Here is a 19,611-nt window from a genome sequence, read left to right on the forward strand (position 1 = left end):
CCTCGCTGAGGGACCGTGCTCGAAGCAGACGAACCCTTCTTACCCGGCGAACAGTCGCGGAACAGGACGAGCGCGCGGCTCGGTCGAGAGTCCTCTCGACCTCGACCTCGGCCTCGCGACCTCGCGGAAGTGCGCGGGGGCTATTGTTTCTGGACGGGATTGACCCGTCATCGAGATATCGCTTCATGCTAATATCCCGGATAACTTGAGCAACGACTTGTTATCTTCGACGTCGCCGTCGACGCGCCAGTCCCACGCGCACCCTCTCCGTCTATCGTCGACTACCCACCCAGACGTGTATCGCATCCGTCTGGATCGTTACGGGAGATCGTTAAGAGAACCGCGTTACGAGCTAGCCTCGCAGTTGTAATTAAGGATACAATTAATGGCCCGTCAATTAAATATAATTAACTCGACGGTTAGAATTGCTAGCCTCCGTCTCTGCCAATTAGCGCGTTAGCGCCTTATCGATCATCGGCTGCCTTCGCGGCGTGAGCTCCGATTCGCTTGATCGAGACAATAAGAACGCTCGACGTAGGCGATCGTCGAGCGGACGCGCAAGGTTAAACCTCGAAATAGAGAGCCGTGCCGAAGAGAAAAACGAAGAGAGCGGCCGAGAAAGAGACACAGATAAGGAGGAAGACGGAGAGAAGGAGAGAGAGAGAGAGAGAGAGAGAGAGAGAGAGAGAGAGAGAGAGAGAGGGAGAGAGAGAGAGAGAGGGGGAGAGAGAACTCTCTCTCTCCGAGAGAGACGAGAGTAACTGGAGCGAACGGAAGCATCGGCTCGAGAAGAGTTCGAGAATCGAGATAACGCGTTAACGAGGGACGATTAACGACCTCCCGAAGGTCGATAATGTGTCGCCGCCTTCGGCGAGCTCGAACGATTCTCTGCGCTTTTCCACGTGACCACTCTCGATAAAGAGGCCGGTTGCGCTCCCGCAGTTGACTTTAATAGCGATATACGATCTGCGGCAAAAGAAAGAGAAAGAGAGAGAGAGAGAGAGAGAGAGAGTGTGTGTGTGTGTGTGTGTGTGTGTGACTCGTTGGGATTATTTATAGGACACACACCATGAGAACAGTTGCTCGTCGAAGCCCGTCGATCAGCGCGTTCAGCCAGTTTGTCGAAAAGAGTAACGGACCGGAGGAAACCTTCCTAGAGCTTCCTAGACAAGTGCTTTCACTTTCAACGTCGATTCGTCCAGCGCGACAGTGATCCTCGCGCGGCGAACGATTCTCTTCCTAGCTATCTCACTGCCACCACTGCGTTCCGCAGCTTGAGAATGCGATTCTTGGCGCTTTAGTCCAGAAACTCGTCCGCACGCTGCACAAGGACCAGCTACCGGCGAGGGAAAACGTCACAAACAGGAGGAGGGCGGAGAATGCCGGCAGGGCGCACGTGACGAACGGAGCTTCCCTCCAGATTTGCACGGTGAGTTTACTCGGATCTTGCGTTTGCCTCGAGCGTGAAAAATAGAGAGAGAGAGAGAGAGAGAGAGAGGGGGAGAAAGGGAGGGAGAAGGGGAGAGAAGGCGTGCGCGAATTTTCGCGAGAGCAGGTCGGTGGCGAACAGTAAAGCAAAAATGTTCGCGCACATGATGTTCATTTTTGCGAATTTTTCCTCGAAATTATCTCATGGCGTGGGGAGAGAGGAGGAGGGAGATACGGGGGTGACTTCCTTGTGGATCACACAGGAACGTCGCGAATATTCGCTCGAGCACTCAGGCGCGAGTTCGGGCCGTCACCGAGCGAGAAGCGCGACCGAGGCCCTCGGAGAATGCACGGAGAAGCCGAGAGTAATTAATGTTGCGTCGCGCGTAACGAGGCGCGCCTAAACCGCGATTCAAGCGGCACGCCGTTGATTCAAATAATGATCCAAATTAATTTCGCGAGTGTACGGAACGGAGCGATTGCGGCCTGCGACGACGTCGCCGCGCGGGAGAGCTCGCCCCGCTCGCGCGAAAGTAAGTCTCTTCTTTATCCGCATTACGTTAATTCGTATCGCGGGACGACCTGATGAGAGACAGCTGCTGCACGGAGAGCGAGACAGCCATTGTTTGTCACGGCACTCTCTCTCTCTCGATTCCGGTTGGGAAATTCGAACGGCTAATCATGTACACGCTTAATTAAGCGTTACTTCAAATTACATTTCCGTCAAACTCCGAGAAAAGTTGTGCATACTCAGCCGAGCGTGCGTGCGGAAAAAGAACGCCCCGGCTCGTGCGCAGAATCGCGCGCAGGGACAGACAGATAATTATTAATTATCGGCAGCGGTAATTAAATTTTGCTAATGAGAGACATGCTCATCGGGCCCTTTTGTCCGTTGAAGCCAACGGACACAAAGCCGATCGACCGCTTCTTCGTTCCGCCGTTGCACAATATTTTGCTTCCATCGCGACAACATTCCGCGCACACATCCGGCCGATCGACAGCGCAGCGAATTTGCAATTCGTGTTGCGAGCAGGAAATCCTAGTTGGACAAAAATCGCTGCCGACTCGTCGAGCATCTTTCCGCGCCTGTGTTTCGCGAGAGCGAGAACGAATAACTAGGATATCGTGGGATTAAGCGTGTATAATCGAATCTTTCCATCGCATAAAGGAGAAGAGGATACCGAGTACGTATTTCCGAGACGCTCTCGGAGTCCTCGAGTTAAGCAGCCATGGCGCGCAGAAGACCCGAGCGATAAACAAACTGACCAACTGCGCTCGATTATCCTCGCGGACAGCAAGGAGAATCGAGCAACTGAGAACACGAGTAATCGAGCGTGCTCAGTCAATTTGTTTCCTGCTTACGTTTTTGCGAATGCTATGGGCACTCCGGAGCGGAACGAGGCACGGCGGGCGCGCCTATCGATCTCACACGCAGCCGCGATTAATTATTTCAACGACGATAACGTTGCAAGCTCCGTAGGAAAGGCATTCACGACTCCGGCCCTCGGGGATGCCATGGCGGAAGCGCGCAGTTCCAACCACCCTACATATGTTGTGTGTGTGTGTGTGTGTGTGTATGTGTGTGCGGCAGGCTCGGTTTTCGCGCGCGTGCTTCTACCGAGCGCCGCGCCGCGACGCGACGCCACGAACGCGAACAGAGAGGCCTCAGATTCCACGGCGAGGCAATTTTGCCGCACCTGCGTCCGCGTGCGTGGCCAGGTCTACCGCGATATTAAGGACCCCGTGTCCTCGCTCATTACGCCACCTGAGAAAACCGCATCGTAGCTCCCCGGCTTATCTCCATTAGGCGAACGGGTATTCGCCTTCGCCGCCCCTCGACGTGGGCGTCCGTCTATATAATTCGCGAGAGAGCGAGAGCGCATATGCGCGCATATATGGGCACTCGTGTATTCCGCTCGTTAGAGACCTCCTTTCGGGCCGCGCCGGCCGGCGTCTTTAAACCGATACTCGAGGAGGGCCGAAATTGAGATGCGTTAAGCGCCGAGATTCCTTCGGCCGCGCGAGTCGCATCGAACGGTCGCTTTAATTCGACGGGCCGCTATATATATCGCGATGAGGCGAGGGATGATAATGTACTTTCCTTGTTGGCAAAGGAAATATATGATATTATATTATTTTGCACGTTGTGCAATATTCCTGCGGAAATATCGGAATGTAATACGAGATCCGAGCGAAAGCTCTGTCGTGTTTGCCAAATAAGACCGATGATGCAATTATTCGGGTCCGAGGTATTGATAATTTAATGTTGACTGGTACAAACGTCAGGAGAGTCTCCTGATTAAGGACTCTCTTGTACCTGCGACCAGCGGCGGCTGGAGGCCAACGGACGGCCTCTCTCGCTCGCGGCAACGATTACGACGATTTTATTTTCGCTTTTCTATTCGAGCGATCGCGAAGTGCACGCGAGAGCGCCCGCCGGCGCGGCGGCTTGTAGAACGGTCTGTCCCCGCTGATTATCCGGAAGATAAACACGCCCTTCTCGCGTGCGGTCGCGTGATAAGTGTATTAATAATTTACAAACTGGAAACACGGAGTCGACAGCTGAAACAGCGTGTGTGCATGCACGTTGGCGAAATTCAGCTCGGCGAGACCGTCTCTCCCGGCTCGTTGAACCCGTGCGCGGAGATCTAATCGCGAGGAACCCCCCGGCGGATTTTCCAATTTTTAATTCAGTTTTCCGGAATTAATGGAAATTTCACATTTCGCGCGGCAAACATTTCTCGCTTTGTCGATGTCGCTATTATTGAAGTCGATTACATCGAAAATCAATTGCGTTAGGAGTTTCTATGCTTTAATTGAATTAATTATGATGCCGAGATATATATATATATATATATATATATATATGCGATGACAGTAAAATTTAATTTTTAATTCACCCGGCTACAGAGGGCTCATTTTGAGCATCGGATTTTTACTGCCCCGGCCGGTTTTCTTCCGCCATGCGCTCGTATCGTGTGCAAAGCAATCTTATTACGTTCGATTTGCGTTCGTCGTCGGACGTCTTCCGAGCGGATCGACACGATGATAGACCCATTATTACTCATTCATCTTTTGATTTAATAACAATGCATAATAACGGCGGAAATAAATAGCCAATTAGATTGTCTAATAGTCCGGCAAAAGCGGTATAATACAGCGGTGTTTCTTCAAAAGAAACCCTCGCGCCCTCTCGTAATAAATTCTTACAAAAGGAGCCCGTATAATAAGATTTCCCTCTCCCTCCCAGCCTCCCTTTACCGCCCACCAACCTCGCTCACTCCTCTACGACGATAACTTTGCATTTACGTAAAACACGTGCCCGGGTATAACCGGGGTCGTGGAATTTTCAATTTATCGAGCAAATATTTACAGTAAAGATTCTAGTGGTACGTATTAACGAACAAATTATAGCGAGGCTGACAGAACATCTTACAACGTGTTGGCGACGCGCCCTGTGTTTTCGTTTATCGTCGGGCGGATAAGCGTAAGAATATTGACACCGATGCCTCATTAACACCTTTTTCCCTCTCACCCCTCCCTGACTGTCCATAATCGATATTCGAGTCGACCGTTTCGTCGTCGTCAGCGTCGAAAATAAATGCGCGCGAGCCTGAAACGTGTCCCAAACAAGCGATGTCGTAAGCAGAGCGCGCGGCCGGACAACGGCAGGAAGTAATAAGTTTCCCGAAACGAACCTGTTTACAAGCTCCTTTACACGACAATCGAATTTTCCGAGATACCACCGCGTGTCGATTCGGTCGCGCCAAGGTCGGTACGAGGATCTTTACCTTGGCGTTTTTAATACCTTATTTGAAATTTTAAGGACTGGATGGGAAAAAGAGAGAGAAAAAAAAAATATATATATAGAGATAAAGAGAGAGAGAGAGAGAGAGAGATAAAGAGAGAGAGAGAGAGAGAGAGAGAGACGCGCAATATGATAAGTAAAAGCGGTTCCCTCCGAATTGGATCCGAATTGGAAAATTTCGTCAAATGGAGTCGCGAAGGAGCAGAGCGTGAAGATGCGCAAGGAAGGACGAGGATTTTTTCCAACGTAGCGCCACAATGTTATGACAGAGATCACTTTTTCCCATTTCGGCTGATCAGAGTGGAGATTGAAATTTTCCACCAAAGGACACTCAAAGGACACTTAATCGAAGAACGATGCTGAAATCTTCGGAGGAGATATCAGCCAGCGTCAGCCACGGATCAAGCAAGGAATAAACGCGCGCGTTCGAAAGCCACTTTGTCAAATGGAGAGATGGTGAGCTTATTTTCCTCGAGTGATTATTTTGTAAATTCGACAACACACACACGCACAGCCGGGAAGCGCCACACACGCGTGGGCGGCAGCGTCTATAATCCGCCGAGCATTAATCACGCGCAAATCACCGGAGCTTATTTTTCCCCCGTGTGTTCTTTCGACACAGCGGCGTCTCCCTGACGGTTTCGTTCACGCCCGTGCCCGTAAATCGTCTCCGAACGAGTTCGTCCACCGTGAAATAGGAGGTCGGCCTCACGGCTCACGCGGAAACCGCGCCGCGAGCGGAGGAGGGTCGGCCGCGCGGCTAAAGACCGCGCGTTAATCCAGCCGCTAAGTATTATTTAGCGACGGCGAGCGGTGACAAGTCTATCTAATTTATACCCCGACCGAACCAAGGTGCCCTGCGCGCTCGTCGCAAAAATAAGTACTCGCTGCGAGAGTCGCGCCCGTGAGCGCGCGAGCGAGCGCTTGTTGAGTCGCCGTGGACGTCCTGGAGACGTTCCAAGTGCGGCTTCGGCAACACGAGCGCCGGGTCGAAGACACCGCTGCACCCAACCGGGTTACCCAACCGGGCTCGCAAATATTCCGACGAGTCACGTCGTCCGCGTATTTCCAACGAATTGGGACAATACGAAGTAACCGGAAGGCTTCTCTTCGACGTTCGTGAAAGCCCGCTCTATTCGAAGCGTCCGAGCTTCTAGCGTGAATACACCACCCGTGAGCGGAAAAGCGAGCGCCGAGCGTGTACCCGCTCATTTCTTTCGCGGTCGTGTACAAAGGAACATAATTATGCTTTAGAGAGGTAAAACGGGACGTGATAGCGCGAGCTGCCAACTGTTATGCGATTGCGTGTTAAAGCCGAGGTTACACCTCGCGATTCCTCCATTGACGACGCGCGCGCGCGCGAGACGACGAGCCGGCACATTTTTCGCGCGCGCGGGGTCAACAGTCACCTGAGAATTCCGAGCGGAACGCCTGGATAATAAATCATCGGAGTGGAAGCGCGTTATTTTAGCATACACCGCTTCCACCGGTCAGATTTACCGTGTATCGACTCGATTCCGGCATATGTATCGATACCGCACCGCACCGCACGCGCGCGATTTATCGCGTAACATTAATACGGCGGCAACGCGCGTGAGCGCGTCTCGCGCGCGCGTTTCCGCCGCCGTCGAGCGGTGAATTCCGCGCTTGCACTACTTGCGTGTCGAGCTCCTCCGTCGAATAAACGCAACTGCGAAAACCGGCTGCTGCTTTCGCGGTAATTATGCGAACGAGGTTATCGACCGGTGCGCAGCCTGGGTCGACGCCAAAATAACTGGATTTTCGGGAAAACAACGCGCTGTGACCGACGATTATTACATATTTATCGCACGTTATACAGTGAACTACATACAAACGTGCGGCCGTGCGCTCGCAAGCGCACGCGCGCGTAATTAGCCAGGTACAAATGATGCGACTATTACGTTTATAATAACGCGTTATAATTACGGGATAATACAAATAATTGCTCGGCTCGTTAATCTGCACTTCCGCACTCCAGTAATGAAGCGCTATTAACGAACGCCTTTCTACCTTTATCATTATACTCGTGTATCACGCGTGACGGACTTGGACGGATCTATCCTTATGACGTTGTCTTAGCGTTAACGACGCGCCCGAAATTCACACTCATCGTGCGTGCCGAAGAGAAGAGTATCTTGCGCACAAATACATTTCTCTCTAGTACCGATACGAAAGATTTCTTTCTTTCAATTTCTGATACAGCCAACGAGTCAAGCCGCTGAAACAGAGACGCGCTCTGCTCTTTTTTAATAAAGTACCGTGCGGTACGATACGACTCACAATTACACGGGGATAATGAGACTCGTGCACAAACACGTCGAGCCGTGTCTGGAATTATTACACGGGCTCTTCTGCGTGGCGGCGCATTTCACCCTCTAAACCGACTCGTCCTCGAGCCGTCGCGGTCGAACTCCAGTCGTCTCGGAACGACAGCTTCCCGGCGAGCTTCGACGCAGATTTCCCCGTGCTTGCGGCTCGAGTGCGTGTCTGCTCGTCTCACTCGTTTTGTTTGCGCAACGCGGTTACTCGAGTGAACCACCGAGGGTCCAACACCGCGACACCAACTCCGGCCTTCCCCGAGCTCTCTCTCTCTCTCTCTCTCTCTCTCTCTGTGTAGTATAAGCTCGATATTAAGATACAAGTCGAGGAACGGATCTATATGGAAGCTAACGAAATACATAATCTTGTTCAGAAACATTTCCCTGTTGTTTGCGGTGCGTAAATTTTAACACACACACACACACACATACAAATATATATATATATATATATATATAGAGAGAGAGAGAGAGAGACAGAGGAAATAAAACGCACATGGCATTATAATTTTATACTTCGCTAACGATATTCTGCTAAGAAAATGCTGCAACTCTTGAGATCGTGAGATCTTAATGTTGCCGAAAAAGTCAAAAAATAAGCGAATGATCGAAAAAATTGCTGTGATTCAAAATTACGAGTCGATAAAACGAGAAATATTAGCCCCCTCGAAAAATCAGGTCCGTCCCTGCACGGGGAAGAAAAATGCGAGAGGAAGAGTTAGGCTCAGCCTCCGCAATCAAAGGACGATCTACGCCCCTTAATGACTGAGTGACTGTTGCTGCTCCTTCATTCGTTTCGCGGGGTGTGGTGGTTCGTTCGCGTTGCATGGGGTTGAAACAGCTGCGAGTGACACCCCTATGCTTGTACCTTGTGTCGCGGTGTTGCTTTCCACTCCTTCTCCCTCTTTCTCTGCCTCTCCTTCTCCTCCTTCTCCACTCTCTGTTTCTCACATACACACACGCAACGCACACTCTTCCTCTCTTTCTCGCTCTCTAGTTGAGCCCTTGTCACTCTCCTGCTCTCTACCCCTCCCTACTTCTCTCGACACCCCCATACATAATTACCACGACTACCACTTGTGCCTGAAATTTGCATTATCGAACCGCCCTCTCTCGTGCGAGGGCGGAGCCAAAATCCTGCAACGCGATTATTAAGGAATCAATCACACTCTCTTTCTCTGTCTCTCGCGCGCTCCCCTTTTCCCCCTTTCTTTCCCTCTTGTAGGCGAGTCCTCGTCGAACGAGGGACTCGTCGAGTGAGTACCGTCATCGCGCGATTCCATTGTACTCACTAATAGGATTTCAGGGTGTTTCAGCCGGTTACTTCATTGACGTTATTTCAACGGATCGAGTCGCAAGCCGCGCCCAGAATTCTGAAGTGGGAGATTATCCGCGGAAAATTCGAGCGATCTCTCTCTCTCTCTCTCTCTCTCTCTCTCTATCTCCATCTCCAATGGTGTCTCCTCTTTTTAGATTTTCGCTTCGTCTCGATAAATTTAATTGTGTGTGTGTGTGTTTTCGCTCGTTACGCGTATATATAGAAATAAACTTCGCGATACTTCAACGATAATTGCCGTCGCAACGAGGGAAACGACATTACGGTAGTCAATTCATTCGACAAACTGCCGAAGCGACAATACCATTGAGCTCTCTTACTATCTGCTCATCCAATTTTTCAACTTCCCTATTACCAACGTTTTCGCTCTAGTGTTTCGTTCTAATTGTCTGCTTTATCGCTAATGGTTTTACAACAAACAAATTGTCCTGCCAGAGGATGACGGAGGATTCATCGCGCTTGCGGGGTAACGACCTCGCGTGTACAACACACCATCACCGTTGGAAATGAAAACGGATAATTGTCATAAACGACACAAAAATTTTACAATCTCTCTCTCTCTCTCTCTCTCTCTCTCTCTCTCTCTCTCTCTCTCTCTCTCTCTCTCTCTCTCTCCCACGTCAACCCGAATTAATAACAATCACGATAAAACCGCACGAAAAAGAAGAATATCTCGCCACTCTCGCGGTATCGACTCGACATACCGCGCTTCGTTGTTCGTCGGTCAACGGACGCGTCTCTTTTCATCGTTCCCCATAAAAAAGCCGTTCTTAGCTCCCTCTCGCGCGGCGAGTTTGCCCTTCGCTTTTCGAATCCATTGGACGTTTCTTCATTATTCATAGACGCCCGCTGTTGCGCGTCTCGATGTGTAACCATTACGTGGGAATAAAGGCGGAAACCGGATTCGTCCGCGACGCTCTCTCGGCCAGAGCCGCGTACATTTGAACGTGTGGGTGATATTCCGTCGTGGCGGCCGAACGGAATTCTCGTAACCCTGTGTCGCGTGTGGATCGACCGGACGCGCACCGGTCGTTATTTATTTTACGCTCTTGCCCCTCTCCCCTCTCCCCCCGCACCACCGAACATTCGGCTTTTCGAAGCTCGAACGCGGAGGCGTCTCGTCCACTCGAGCCGCGCGGGACGTCTGTCTCGTCGGTGTCCCCCCTCCTCTGCCCACACAAAAGTCGCACGTCAGTTATTATTCCGATGGATTTTAACGAGACACACGCTTATTGATGATCACAGTGCAGTCGCGATTTATCAATTGCAATTATGCAATTCCATCTCCCTCCTGCCTTTTGTTCACCTCGAAACTCTCACGCGATGAGAATAATTATATCTCGCGTGTTACGCGGTAAAACCGTGTTTTCTATTAAATAAATATTAAGTTCTAATATTAAGTTAAATTCTATTAAGTAAATAAATTCCGTTCACACCTAACATCGGCTGCGATTTGCCAGATTTGGACTGGCCGTCAATTTCAAGCTTCCGTGTTATTGTCAGGTCTCTCCGCGCTTCGAATCTCGTCGTTCTCCATTAATTGCCGGAGAGCTAAGCGGTGATTATGCGACCGATGATACGGTAATCAGGGCGATTGCTGGCGCACATATATTTCACCTTATTTAATTGGCTCTCCATTGAGCGTGAATGTAACTTGTTAAATACTAACACAGTTCGTGACATTTTGCGCGTAATGCATAGCGCGCGCATATGTTAATTAATGAGACATGTCGATTGATACAACGGATCAGAGTATCGTAGCGTCGATCCGACCGTCGTCGAACCTGCGAAGAATCGTCTTCCTCCCGAAATCGAGTATCCTTCGTCGCTCGCGAGAAAAGAGCCGCGGTCTCTCACGTCGTTCCGCACTTCGCGGTCTTCGGGCTTTCGCGCGACGACCGCGACCGCCATGCGTACGCGCGCGGCTAAAATCGAATTAAAGGAATAATAATAACGCATTCTGCGCCTTCGTTACGGACATTGTTCGGCCGAGAGCGCGGCATCTGTGCCGCTCTATGGGGTTTCCACGGCGCCGTTTCACAGTGAGCCCCGCTCCACCCCCTTTGGCCCGTCCGACGCGAAGTCCGCGTGGAAGCGCGCGTGGTGGCGTATCGTAAGGGCGGCGAACGGTCGGGTTCGAGCGAAATGAAACTGATATGTATGTAAATCACTCCCATATCTCTATGTATGAGGGTGAAAATGTTACACATAGTCGCGCGTACGCGCGCGCAAAATACGCGCCGTTACGCAGACACCCCGACTCGCGCGCGAGCAGCGCGACTTCGCTTGCTCGTGACTTTATTCGGCCGTAAACAAAGCGGGGCTGTATCGTGCCCGAAACGAATTCGTCTATCGTCCGTAGTCGTCGATCGTGCCGCGGATCGATCGACCATCGTCGACGAAAATTGCGGTTCGCTCGACAAGTTATGTTGGCGAGTTCCCACGAGAGGCGCCCGCGCGCGCGCGCGCGTCTCGTCGAAATAAATTAAACGGTAAAGACAAATATCTCCGTATGTTTTCTCCTTATCTTCGATGGTCGTGTCGCTCGAGCTGATTTGCAATTTGCGACTTGTTATCTGCGTGTCCTATCGTCGATTGTTCAGTAAATTATGTTCGATAGCTCTTACGATAGCTCTTACGTGTGCGCGCTACTTTCACGTTCGTTTCCTCCTTTCGTGAGCGAATTCCCGCCGATCATTCGTTCGTTTGCGATTCATTCGTTTGATTCGTTATGATTGTCCGCGCAATATTACTTGGGTTTGAACCCGACGAAGAATGAATGCGCGGCGTGGACGCGGCTTAACATCCGGCGTGACGTGATTTTTGCGGTGGGTACACGTCATCGCTTCCTACGGATGTTTTGCAAATTCAACATCGCGAATAAAAGATTACGCCCCGGTGCGCCGCCGCAGCCGGCATCGCAATTCAATACGATCAGCGGCGTGCCGATGCAGGCATTCGCGGAATTACCGGTGGTTATTATCAGAGCCGCGATTGTCGTTGTTATTAATCAGTCGTTAACGCTCCCCGATACGTATATCAAAATTTATGCCGAATACCTTGCGTACGCACGGCGTACGCGTATGTTATGAGAATGTACAGACGCGTTTGGCAAAAGCGAGCATAATAAATAGCGAATACGTGGTTACGAGAACAATCGAAATTTTAGAATGGAGATGAAAAATCACGCGGATAGTCGGCATGAATTATACGTAAAACACAGCGATATATATACGTGATATTTGCGTATGCTGCGTACAAATTCGAAAGCACTCGCGGAGGCAAAGAAAAAAGAATAGAGAAACGCAGTGAAAGTTGCATTCTGTTGGTGTGAGAAATAAAGAAATTAATACAATGCAATTACGCTGCACGACATTTGCACGACATTTCGTCACCTTCAAAGCGCATAATTAATTAATGAGTTAATAATTATTTAAAATTGTACATGTATAAATTCGAAAGATTGGATTGGAAGAAGTTGTGCAATATAAACACATAGACTTGATATATTTGACTAAATCTTTGAGGTATGTCTTACGTCGATACTCACGATGCCTGTTATTAAATTATGTCAACAAATTGACGATACATCTCGACAAAAAGTCACTCACATCCGGCACGAGTGCTTCCATCCATCGTCCATCTGGGATTAGAGAGCGTGCGCCGACGACTCGCCTGCGCGACAAAGTCGCCTTTATCGTTATTTCCCGAAAGAAGCGGCGTTTACGTATCGCCGCTCCGGCTTCTCCTCTGCGCAAACATCGCTTCTCCGAGAGACCGATTGTCCCGAGTTATCGAGCTGTACACTCAGAGTGTCGACTGTCATCGGCTTCGAATGCAACAACTGCCGTTTGTTCCCGGTAGTTGAACGTGCTATCGGTCGTCTCGCATGAACGCGCCTTCGTTATCACAGTGTAAACGCGCGTGGAGCGATATGCGATCGCCAAGCTGTTATACGTTGCTGTCGCAACCGATCCCGTAACGTTAATCGTCGCCCTCGAGAGCCTGTTCCCCGGACCGACGTGAGTTCGCACACGCAAGGAACGCGGTGTCGTTTGCACGCGACGTATCCGGTACAATGCGCGGCTGGACCCGCGACTACTTCGAGATATCGTGCTAGGCATTCGTAAAGGCTGAGACACGGCAGCCGATAAATTTCGAGTCAATTGTGTTTTAACGAGAACGTCGAGACGTCGTGTATGCTCAGGGTGAAAGTCAGTTCGGCTCGGAAGTTTGCTCCCGCGACTCTTGCTGATTCCAGACGATGACAATTACATGTGCGATTTGTGCGAAAATAAGACCTTTCTCTGGCCGAGAGAGAGAGAGAGAGAGAGAGAGAGAGAGAGAGAGGGAGAAAAATTCAAGCCCAAGTCGAAGTTTCGCGATTCTCAAATAAAATCTGTCGAAACTAAATGGGATCGAGCGAGATTGATTTGATCTTGAGTCGCAATTGGAAATACGAAAATCCGCGGAGAAAAAGTCACAATACGTCGAGAGATTATCCACGAAGAGAGATTATTGTTCGTAATTCATCGTTAGAAAGCAAAAAGACGATAAAGCCGTGCCCGCCGTGTTATACATATAAATAAATATAGTTTCCGTTACTAATCTACTTTCCATAAACGGAGTCGCGACTTCTCGTCGAATGGGAGGTAATTGGCCGCGTGGGGAGTGCCGATCGCGATAAATAGGAAATTCCGTGCTGAACAACTTCTCTCCGGATCTCCAGAATAAAATAAAGTCACCGGCGCCCCGAAGGGCGAAGGGCGAAGGGCGAAGGGCGAAGGCGTAGTTTCCCTACGCCACACGGCTACTTTCTCGCTTACAAGCGCCGACTTCCCACTCACCGAAATTACTTTCGCGCAATCGAATCCGATTTCGAGTCGCGATGACGCTGTCGCGCCGCGAGGGTCGAGACAACGAGCTCTTCAGAGACGCCCTGCAATACACTCGACGCGAAACGGGATTAACCGTAGGAATAGCAAGTTCGAGCTGCCGAATAGTACGTAGGATTTTCCCCCTCGCGTCTCGCGGTGACTTCATCTCGACTCCATGTGACTTTTGCATCGTACATTCGCCGATAATTGGCCGAAATTTTCGCACGTGCGGCACAATGAACCGGTCGGAATTTTTTGATATCACTCTTAAGGACGAATTTGTCCGACAACCGAGAAGATTCTCAACTTGCAACTTTCGATATCCAGAAGAGAAGAAGAAAGACTAATTGTACGTCTAAAATACAAGATTATTAAACACGCTAATTAGCCGAATGATAGTTTTGATGCAATTTATCATTTATTATCACACACGATATGAATTATTTGGCGATTTTGGTAAATACATGCATATTAAATCTTCTCGATTTTCTCATACAGGATACTGTATTTTATGTGTATGTAATATTAACGCGATCATATATTTTAGAAGAATTTATCGCGAGACCAATTACGATATTAATCAACACGAGCAGACAGCAATTTGTTAGCGTAATATATTCAACGAGCGGAAGCTGGTCTTTTCCCAGGGTAAATAAAACACAATAAAAAAATAAAACACTCCCCAATTTTTCGCTCTCGACTCGCTACGAGAGCGAAGAAACATTCTCTCGTCGCGTCGTCGGGCAAACAGCTTGAATAAACGCCCGTGATTGGATCGGATGTATGCGCATCTGGCTACTAAATAAGGGGAGGGCCCCATTTTTTTTTTGTTCATCGGCTGTATCAGCCAGAGATCGAGCTACCACCCCCTCGCGAATCTCCAGCTTCGTCGCGGCGTGCCCTTCTTCCTACGTAAATTCGGTCAGCCTCCCGCGTTTCACTGTGGCTTCGCCCTGCTTCATCCCCCATTCATTCGAAACCGATTTCCATCATGGGGTGCAATGACGTTACGTTAGCAAGCTCTTTCTTCTTCACAGACTCGATACCATCGAGGGAGGGGGAGGGAAGTCTCGATGAAAAGTGGTGGGTAGCGACAAGGTCTATCTTTTTTTCGAGGCGTTTGATATATAACTCAATCTAAAGATCGACTCGGATATAACCGGTGATTAACGAGATTCGAGATGATACAAAGTGTTTCGCAACGCTCGCAGAAAATTCAAGGAATACATGTATATTCCCTTTCGGCAGACTCGCTCAGGCTCCGGTCTTATATCTTCCGCGAAAATTTTAACCGAAAATTTTAACCGCCGAATTATAATTATAAAGTTACATGTAACTGTAAATTAATCCACCCCTTCTCCCATTCAGACAGATTGAGTTTCAACAACGCAAACGGCGGGATTTTATTACGTAATTTTAGATGAGTTTTATCTCACGAACGATGTAAAGTATACAAGTCTTCGTTAAAGTTCGAAATTGAATCTTTAAGCGTTACAACAGTTCTCGCTATCGTATTTCCGTGTAAAACAAATAAAGGCTGATCGCGATATTCACTTTCGTCCACCTTCCTCTTTAGAAACGTCTGTGCTTTTGCAAATACTATAGAGCCTATTTTTGATCACGGGACACCTTAGATGCAAGTGGAACGCACCGATTTGTTCGTTCGATTTTTACACTATCGCCGATAAGTTTGGCTTGCTCGTATCTTCACACTCGCAAACGCGGCATTTTCAATCGCGAAGCGAAAACCGCGGATTAAGCATCATCGTGCGAAATCTCCGCTGCGCCCTCGCGATTCCACCCTCCTGTTAAAATCCCCATAAACTGGAATATCGCGACCGACCGATACAACATCGGATTACTCCTGCGGTCATCCCTCGTGTTTTCGCGCGCTCGCGCCGTCTCGCCGCTCGCTATTTCTACTTCTGTTGCCGGCGGCAGGGGGCTCGAGCGATCTTCGCTCGGCGGAAAACAACGCGTCGAATAATTTATTGGCGGCGGGCCGGAGTTGGCGAGAGAGCGAGCGAGGGCGAGACCACTCCGTTATCTATCACGCCGAACGCGCCACTCGTTCAAGAGATACAATACAGGTCCGTTCAAACCGAAAACGAAGCTGCGAAATAATTGAGCAGCGTCTATGAGGCGGTGTATTCTCGCCTCAAAAAGGGAGAACAAAAAAAAAGAAGAAACGCAGAAGAGAGTGAAGCGTAACATCCGCGATGAAACATTCGCTGCGCTTTAGAATTCCCTTAACCCTACGAACCATGGGCGTTCCTTTTGTTTCAACCCTGTTTCAACCTCCTTCCGACACTTTCAATCAAGCTCTCACGTTTTTCTAGAATATTTTCGCACCGTTGGAGAAACGTATTCCTATTTGTACGCTGTCTTTCTGCGCGGGTGTGCGCGTGTGCACTCTACTCTACGTATAACGGATCTCTTCTCAATAGAATTGAAAGTTCTTCGTTCTCCTTTGAACCGCGCCGATGAGCACGATCGAGGGAAATGATAAATTGACGACGCGACTTAATGCCGATCCGGTCTCTCTAAGACGCATTTGTGTCACGTGGAATGAGGAAGGGGCTTGGGGCTTGGCAGAAGAGGTTTAACGTTGAGCTAAACAAACGAAGACATTACCGCGCGCGCTCATGTGTGCGCGTTGCCGCGTTAAAACGACGTTTCAGCGAGATTACTACGCGCGGCTGTCGAGGCGAGGGTGGTTCTCCGCGGACTCTCGCGCCCCCGCCAAGTAAATCACGTCGCGCACGACGACGGCCGGGAGGATTTTTCACCCTGCACTATACGTAGGTCGCCGCTAGCGCGAATATCTCTTCACCGCGCGCTGCGCCGGTTTTCTTATCGCCGGCGCGTGATTCTTTTGGGAACGGCCTGTAACCGCATATTCGTCACCGAACAGTCGGTCAGTGGGCACGTATGCCATTTAACGGAAGTAAGCCGGGTAACGTACGGCGGAGCTTGGACGAGAAAGTAAGAACTTTTTCTAGAATCGGTCGCTGTGTGTGTCAGAGAGAGAGAGAGAGAGAGAGAGAGAGAGAAAGGGGGGACGGGACACGGAGTAATTCCAAAACTTAAATTGAAAATTTTTCGAAGGAGGCATCCCCCCTCTAGATTCCCGGCGATATTTCGAGTTCGCTTTCCCGTTTCGGAATTCGGATTACGTTTACGACCGGGTAATAAGTTGCCGCGACACGTACATTCCCTCCGCGTATTTCTTGTTTCCCTTTCCGAAATAAATTACGGTTACAGACGAGCGTGTGGGAAAATAACGTCAGGGCGTTCCCGGGCGCTCCCAAAGGTACGACTCCTCCTTTGACCATCTTCTCGCCCTCCAAAGTCATTCTTTAATATGGCGTAACGCTATTTTCGCGGGCTGGGAAGAGGGAGGGGAGGGGAGGGAGCAGTCCAAGCGGGCCCGTCGCTACAGCGGGGTTTACACTGTTGTTCTACGAATGATTTCCGCTCCACCTAATCCTCTTCGGTCAGGAGGAAAGCGGGAAGCGGCGATCCTCGGGAGAAAAGGTGAGGGTGGGTGAGGGACGACGAGAGAAAGAGAAAGAGAAGAAAATCGCGAACGAGGAGCGGCGGCTAGACGCGAGGGGGAGGGGGAGGAGGAGGAGGAGGAGGAGGAGGAGGAGGAGGAGGAGGAGGAGGAGGAGGAGGAGGAGGAGGAGGAGGAGGAGGAAACCCTGCTCGTTCTCGCCTCCGTTTTCTCGAGGGACCCGAAGGTGTGGGGTCGAGAGATATCGCAACAGAACTAATCAACGCGAGGCGGGAGCGATTTCTCCGTCGTTCGCCCCCTCGCTTCCCCCTCCACATCTGGGGTAAAAAATAGTTCCGGGCGATAATATCACCGGGCGAAGAGATAGAATCCGCCTCGCTCCGCCGCAGCCCCCTGAAACGGTCCCGCCGGGTTCCCGTGGGATTCCCCCTGCCCCCGCCTGCCGCGTCTTAATCATGGATTTAAAAATGTTACAGTGCACGGCGTCGGCGTTGTCTCGGATTATTGATCCGCGGGTCTATCGTTCTCGAATGTTCGCTTTCTAATCGGCGGTCCCTCGGCGACTCGCGAGAGCGATCGAAGCGAAACACGCGCGAGAGAACTCCTCGAGGAAGTTACAGACCGAACCGAACGTCTCTCGTTTTTATTCAAGTCGGGCGGCAGCTTCGCATCGGTCGTAATAAAGCGCCGCGATATAACGAGCCTTACGTCGTTGCGCTCCGGGATTTAAAGAGAGTCTCCGATGAGGCGCAAGCCCTACGAATGGGGGATGTCGAAAGACAGGGCGGGGAGAGAACCGCGCGAGATGAAACTGCGGAATAATAATACGTAACGGAGGGATTTCTCGCGAGGAGGAAATTGGACGGGGAATAAAAACGGAATGTAAATATCAATGTGAAGGAGCGAGACGGCGAAAGCCGCGACCGCGACAAGACGCCGGCAAGATCTCACGTGTGCCCCGTGGTGATTCCCGTTTCGCGACGGAACGGCGGATGGGACCTAAGCAAATTCGAACATCAGCCTCGCGACCGCGACTCACGAGAGAGAAGAGCGGGAAGAAGCTCTCCGAATGCTCGACGCGCAAAACAGTCGAGTCCCGCGACTCCGTGGCGGCCTCGCCGCGCCGCCGAGAGTTTATGCCAACCGATAACCGAATAGCGTGATTGTTCCAATGTTTACCGGCTGCGATTCGAGCTTCAAGACCGTTACAGCCGTTCCGCGCTAAATACGCAATGCGCCGCGAGTCCCGGTATGTAGAATTGCACAAAGCGTCGTAATTAACTCGATCAGCGAGCCATCGCGCGCTCGCGGAACCAATTCGTATCTTTGTAACGAACTCATCCGGTCCGGACTAATGACCGGCCCGGCAAATCGGTTAAGTACATACTATGCCCTTCAACGGTTAGCGCAACATGTATGTATACACGGTGCGCGCGCGCGCGCGCGCGTGTGTGTGTGTGTGTGTGTATACGTACATACATATACGTTCGTGTAAATTATCGTTACCAGCCGTGTAGCTCTGGTAAACTCACGCTAGTTCGCGCATAATTAATTCGGCGTTTCGGCAATGCAAGTCGCAAAACGCGCGCGCTCGCACGTAACGCGTGCGAGCGCGCACGCAGCGAACCGCGGTCGCGAGTTCGATCGATTCGATCGGTACGACTCGAGCCTGCTTCGGAGATATGCTTATTCGACCGTCTTTGCGCGCTCACCCGGCCGAGAAAGGGACGCAAACTGGGCCATGTCTTCGAAACTGTGAACGTCTAAGGTGTGTACACGTAATTAAGGCAGTATTTAGTACACTCGCCGATGCGATGCATGTCGGTAACCGGATGAGCGTGCGACTGAGACGCTTCGCGCCTGAGCACATCATCCCCTTTCCTCTCTCTCTCTCTCTCTCTCTCTCTCTCTCTCTGCTGCATACTCTCTTTGAAAGCACCAAAGAGATGGGAGTGCGAGTTTATTACGAGCAAAAAACTGAGATCTTAATGAGTGTCATGTAGATCCACAAATACTAATGAATTCCGTCGATATTACGCTCACGACGTTCCTATAATAAACTCGTGCGCGAATTAACGTACGCTACGCAAACATTATCAACGCAAACTCTCCCGAGCGCTTTTATATTAATTAAACTCTTGTATTGATGTTACGAATATATATCGCGTCTTCTGCGAGGTTCGATGCACTTCTATTTCTCGACACGGTACTTTTCAATTGTACAGTGCATTGCATTAGTGCCTTTTATTGCATATGAAGGGAACGTTAATTGATGGGTTAATTGTTGGTTAATTGGTCGAGTTCGA

General features: G+C 50.2%; 1 protein-coding gene across 1 annotated transcript in view; it reads left to right on the forward strand.

The window, feature by feature from the left end:
• Positions 1-709: 709 nt before the first annotated feature.
• pxb (putative Hedgehog signaling attenuator pxb) overlaps positions 710-19,611 on the forward strand; it is a 454,145-nt gene continuing 435,243 nt past the window's right edge. The window contains exon 1 of the mRNA XM_025302251.1: positions 710-1,429. The gene's annotated coding sequence lies outside the window, so the exon portion shown is untranslated. The remainder of the gene's footprint in view (positions 1,430-19,611) is intronic.

This window comes from Harpegnathos saltator, unplaced genomic scaffold, assembly GCF_003227715.2.
Source record: "Harpegnathos saltator strain DR-91 unplaced genomic scaffold, Hsal_v8.6 scaffold480, whole genome shotgun sequence".
Lineage (NCBI taxonomy): Eukaryota > Metazoa > Arthropoda > Insecta > Hymenoptera > Formicidae > Harpegnathos > Harpegnathos saltator.